This window comes from Hipposideros armiger, unplaced genomic scaffold, assembly GCF_001890085.2.
Source record: "Hipposideros armiger isolate ML-2016 unplaced genomic scaffold, ASM189008v1 scaffold_179, whole genome shotgun sequence".
Taxonomy (NCBI): Eukaryota; Metazoa; Chordata; class Mammalia; order Chiroptera; family Hipposideridae; genus Hipposideros; species Hipposideros armiger.
In genome coordinates this window covers 303,970-310,023 of record NW_017731529.1, presented here as the reverse complement: position 1 = coordinate 310,023, position 6,054 = coordinate 303,970, and positions in this window count along the sequence as shown.

Genomic DNA, 6,054 nt, shown 5'->3' with positions numbered 1-6,054 from the left:
AAACAAGGATGTTTGTTTTTGCTACTTTTATTCAACATTGTATAGTAGATTCTAGCCAGGGCAATTACACAAGGAAAGGTCAAATATCTAATAGAAAACAGGACAAATAGAAGAAAGAAAATTAATGAAGAAAACCAGGACAACAGTTCTCAGAACTGAAGGGCAATAGGACATGAGCTGTCAGCTCAGTGGTTAAATATTATCTATACCAAAGTGTATTATTGGGAAATTTGAAAGCACATGGGTTAGAAAGAAGACCTTAATAGCTTCCAGGAAGGAAGAAATGATCATTTATGAAGATTCAGAAATCAGAACGGCATTGGACTTTTTTACAGAAACATAAATAAAATAAATTCCAAGGGAATAATTTCCAATCTAGAAATTAATAAGCTATGAGGTCAAAAAAAATATATTTTCAGGTGTAAAAAGTTTTAAATATTCTTTTCACGCATTCTTTCTCAGGAAACAGTTGGAGGATGTGCTCCACTACAACAAAGGTATGGTGTAGAGGGTATGACAGAATGAAGGGGTGAAGCTTACACCCAAGACAACTGTGATGGGCAGAGTGGTCCCCAAAAGACATACACATCTCAATCTCTGAGATCTATGAGTATGTTATAACACATACCAAAAGGGACTTTGCTGGTGTAATTAGAGATAGGAACCTAAACACAGAAATTATTCTGGATTACCCAGGACAACCCAATCTTATCACATGACCCTTTAGAACCAGAAATTTTTTCCAGCTACAGTCAGAAAAATGAGATGGAAGATATCAGAGTGATTTAAACCCTGAGAGAGACTTGACCTTCTGCTGGAAGGAACCACATGGAAAACAAGAGAAAGCAAATGGAAGCAAAGACCTGGCTGAATTTACAGTGCTTTTTTATTTTTTAAGAAACAAATTTTTAGAGGTATGAGGTTTATTATAAATAGTCCTGAAAGAAGACTAGACAAAAAGTTGTAATACTTTCTAATTAAGTAATGTAATTTAGCCTCCTGTTTCCTATGAAGCCACACAATAAAGTCAGAGAAACGAAAGTTGACACACTTGGCAAATAAGAACACAGGATACTCAGTTCGAACAGGATTTAGGATAACATTTTAGTATAGAAATACTTATACTAAAAAAAATACTTTGTTGTTAGAAATTAAAATTTAACTGGATATTCCTCATTTATATAGCAACCTGAAAAGTGGCTCCTTAGAACAGTGGTTCTCAACCTTGACTGCACATTGGACTATCCTGAAGGGCTTGTGAAAACACTCATGCCCACTTGTTACCTTGGTATAACTTCATCAGAATTCAATGAGGTGGGACCTCAGGTGACTCCAACATATGGTCAAGGTTGAGAACCATAGGCCTATGGAGGAGGTTGCTTGCCTTCATTTTATTTAGTTCTTTTTCTGGAGCTTTCTCCTGTACTTTCATTTGAGACGTATTTGTTTCCTCCTTCAGGTTGGCTCTCTCTGTCTGTTTTTCTGTATCAGGTAGATCTGCTATGTCTTCCAATCTTGGCTGGGTGGCCTTATGTAATAGGTGCCCTTTGGGACCCTGGCACAGTCTCCCTGGTCACCTGCTCCAGGTGCTCCAGGAGTGTCTGTTGTGTGGGTTGTGTGTGCCCTCCTGTTATAGTTGAGCCTTGATTGCTATTGGCACATCAGTGAGTGGAATTGACCCTCAGGTTGATTGGCTCTGGGGTTTGGCCATGTCCGCAGCATAAAGGCTACTATGTGGGGGGCTTACCCCACTGAGTGGGATTCGCCACAGTGGGCTCTGGTGCTGTTGGGACTGCCTTTTGTGTGTGTCACTTGTGGGGTAACTGGGTGGTGCTCTTTGGTAGGCTGAAGCCAACCTCCAAGTATGTTGGTTCTGGGGCAGGCCCAGGTCAACCACTGTCTGTGACCAGCCGGGGACTACCTGGTAGGAGCTACAGAGTGATCTGTGATAGTTTGCTGCCTGTGCTAAACCTGAATGCATGTGGGAAAGACCACACTGTGAACCAAAGATGGCTGCCACCAGTACCAGGTCTAGGTAGCTCTGCAAAAAGCCAGTACACTTTGAGACCTGCTGCCACCTGCCAGCTCCCTTAAGGTTCAGCCACTAATAAAGCCTTGTGTGGTATACAAGTTGGATGAGGCAGGGTCTCAGGGAGTCATTAGAATGCGAAGGGCTGTTTTCGCCAGGTTAGGTACATTCTCGTTTGGTCCAGAGCTGGGCCTGGAGCTACTCAGCAAGTCTCACAGCACACTGAGGCCAGTTGCCACCGGCCCCACCTCTGATAGTTTTCCAAGAAAGACTGCAATTTGGATGGGGCTGGCTGCTTGCTGGGAAAGTGTCTCTGTTTTGGGGAGAGTTGGGTAAAGCTGTGTCCCAGTGAGTCAGTAGGGTGGAGCAACTGAGATTCAGATTTGGCTACATGGGGGAGGGCTCAACACAGAAAAGATGGTGCTGACTGCTGGTTGCATGGGAACAAGACCCCACACAGTGAAAATGGTTATGTCCTCCAGCCATTGCTGGGGAACCACACACCCCAGTCTGCCCCTCGCATGCCCCCGAAGCCCCCTGAGTCACCATCCCTCCACTGGAGACCAGGGTGAGTTCCTGTGAGTGAGTCTTTGTGTACAGGTCCTTTAAGAGGACATCTGGGCAAAATTAAAAAGGATTAAATCATACAGGGCTTCACTGGCTATGGTAAATATTTTGTTTTTTATCCCCAAAGCAGTGAGAATCCATTGAAGTATTCAAGCAGCATCTGGGTGAATTGATCAGATTTATGTTTTGAAAATATTAATCTGGCAACGGTGTGGAGAATGTATTGGAGAAAGTTAAGAATAGACCCAAGAAGACCAATTAGGAGACTACTGCAGTACTCTTGTGGAAAAATGTTGGGATTATGGTAGAAATGGAGTAACTTCATATTTGAAAGATCTTGAGATAAAACTGTCAGATAAGAGGAAGTTGGTGCCTAAAATGACTGCATTGTATTTCTTGTTTGCATAATTGGCTAGATGGTAGTAGCATTCAGATTAAATAGAAAACATTGGAAGATAAATGTGTTTTAGAAAGGAAGATCAAGAATTTGGTTTGGGATGTATGAAACCTAAGATCCTCATAAGATATCCAAGGAGAGAGGTCAAGTAGACAGATGGAAATGTGAATCTGGAGCTGAAATGACATGTCTTTATATATCTGGCAATCTATATAGCTGGTGACCATCATTTTGATTTTGTTTTATGATACAAATCTACCAAGATTTCAAAAATCTTGATTCTATTATTTGGAGTTTTAACTTCTGAGCCCTCTGAATCCATGTTTTCCATGTATTCATCCAAATTGGTAACCATTAAACTGGGTAGTGCTAAATCCTAACCATTTGGCTATCTTGCATCATAAGTGGATACTGGCTATGATTTGAAATAGCACTTTCCAAGCTGTAACTGTGGTCTGGGCTATTTGCATATATTTTAAGTTTTTGACCACACTTCTTGTGCCTTCTTATGAACTTTTTTCATGTAATATGTGTTTTTCCTATTTCTGTTGTGTATTTTTGGCATGATAGACCTGGAAGATAGAATTCGGTAGCTGAAAAAAATAGAGGAAAAAATGAAGAGATAAAATTTTAAGGTACCAAATGCTTTACATGTTTACTTAAAAAATGACTGCAGGAAGAATGTTCTACATCAATCGTATGTGTTTATGGCTCTTTGATAAATCTAGGTAATTCCTATTATTGAGTCATTGTGTGTCTGCTTTGGTACCTAGTTAGAAGGCAGCAGAAATAACCAGCTACAATATCCCTGGTGTGTGTAGAACATGGTTCCATTTCCTCCATTGTCCTATACAATGTTCTAAATCTCAGTCCCTCATACTGAGAGCTGGATTCTAAGGCATCTTAAGCATCTTTACGTAACCCTCTTTACAGAAGATATCAGCTCTCTTCTCAGTCAGCTCTTTTCTATGTTTCCACAAGAAATCCAACCACACCAAGCATATTGCAATCTTAGCGATTTTGTGGCTCTCAAGGTATCACATTGCACCTCACACAGCACACCACTTCAAAAGCTCACTTTGCTATCTCTTTCTAAATCTCTGTTCCCGGCTGCACAAGCACTGGACTCCTTTTCCCTTCTCTACCTCACAGGTCTCAGCTCACCTCTTACCCCCAGCCCCCAGCTTCTGTGTGCCTAGTGTTTCCTTCCTCAGGTATTTCAATCTCTCCTATCGCTCATTTTTTCCTTCTGCAGAGCAATTTAGGGGGGGTCTAGTTTCTACTTCTAAACTTTCACACCTCATAGAGCTCACCAACAGAGGTCCCTCCAGGTACTAGGGTCCATTCTCCTAGGGCAGTGGGAAGTTGTAAATTTATAATGAATTTATAATGAAATTTATAATGAATATGTTTACTGTGGGATATTTCCAACATTTTCTCATTCCTTCCACATAAAAGGAAAATCAGGCTATTTAGTCTCTCAGTGTCTCAATGCCACCCCAGGGAAAAGAATAGTGCTGAGATGGACAGAAAAATGGGTTTAGCATAGAGGTTATTCCCTAAAACACTCACAGATCAGGCTGGAAGGGAAAATAAGAAGCTGGGAAATTAAGAAGGGTGGAGGGGAATACTTAGCTAGAAAGGTTGTAAGGAAGGTAGATATTTTCTGCCCTTAAAATGCTTCAATATAATAACCTATGTGTTATTTGAAAAGGATTAATGAAGGGCAGTCCAGTAACTAGTAAGGGGTATTAATCTACAAGTAGAGAACTAGTGTGATAAATATGTATATTAATTCATACTCTAGGGCAATTGGTTCATGGTTGAAATAATTAATAAGGAATCTATCCCAGAGGTGTTTAGCTAGTATTTGAAAAGCCAACCAGAATGACTAGATTTATCATTTATACATGTCAAAAGGCTTGATAATTAGTATATGGATGATAGATTCTTCATTGATGTTGGTGGTGTTCAAAGTATGTACAGTTTGGCAAAGAGAACTTCACAGTTATGTCCACACTTGCCTGAACAGGAAATAAGAATCTAACAGTCCCACGAGGCTATGCTATTGAGAAGAGCTTGATCCTAAGCCTAAGGACTCCATCAAGTCATATGTCTAAGCATTTTTGGAAGTGTCTGATATCTGAACTTACCAGAAGGTTGGCAGAATTCTACAACTAGAATAGTGTTGTACCTGCCTTAAGTGACTCTTCCCTGCAAAGTGCTTGAAAGGGCAAAGGACAGCAATGCCACTGAATTTACAGGATACTAGGTTAATCACCTTTTTTTCTTCCCAATTTTTTTTGTATTGTGGTAAGATACACATAACAAAATTTACCACCTGAACCATGTTTAAATGTACAGTTCAGTGGTATTAAATACACTCATAATGTTGTACAACCATCATCAACATCCATCTTCAGAACTCTTGATCTTGTAAAACTGAAACTCTGTACCCATTAAACATTAACTCCCTATTATCTCCTCCCCTCAGACCCTTGTAATCACAATTCTGTTTTCTGTGTCTATGACTTGGACTGCTCTAAGTACCTAATTTATCTGCAATCATACAGTATGTGTCTTTTTGTGACTGGCTGATTTCATTTAGCATAATTCCCTTAAGGTACATTCATGTTATAGCATATGTCAGAATTTCCTGTTTTTAAAGGTGAATAATATTCCATTGTCACCTTTTCTTTTGCCTACTTGTTTTCTAGTATTTGTAGCTGTGGCAAATTTTGGTCTGAGACTTGCTTTCACAGTAATATTCCATCTGGTAGCAAAACTTTTGGGAGGAGAACTATAGTCCTTATGTATAACAGAACTAGGTTACTGTTATTTACCGGAAAGTATCTAATAATTAGGAATGATCAAATTGGCTTAGGTCCATTCCTAACATTTTGTTTATAATCTTTATTATTAACATCTTTAAGTGCTTATTTATTACATCTCAGGATTATAAACAAATTCTCAGGAATATATATAGCCATATTTTGTGAACAGTTGTTTTACATTAAAGTAGGCAAAATTTCAGCCTTAAAAAATCTTTATGAAGTTATTT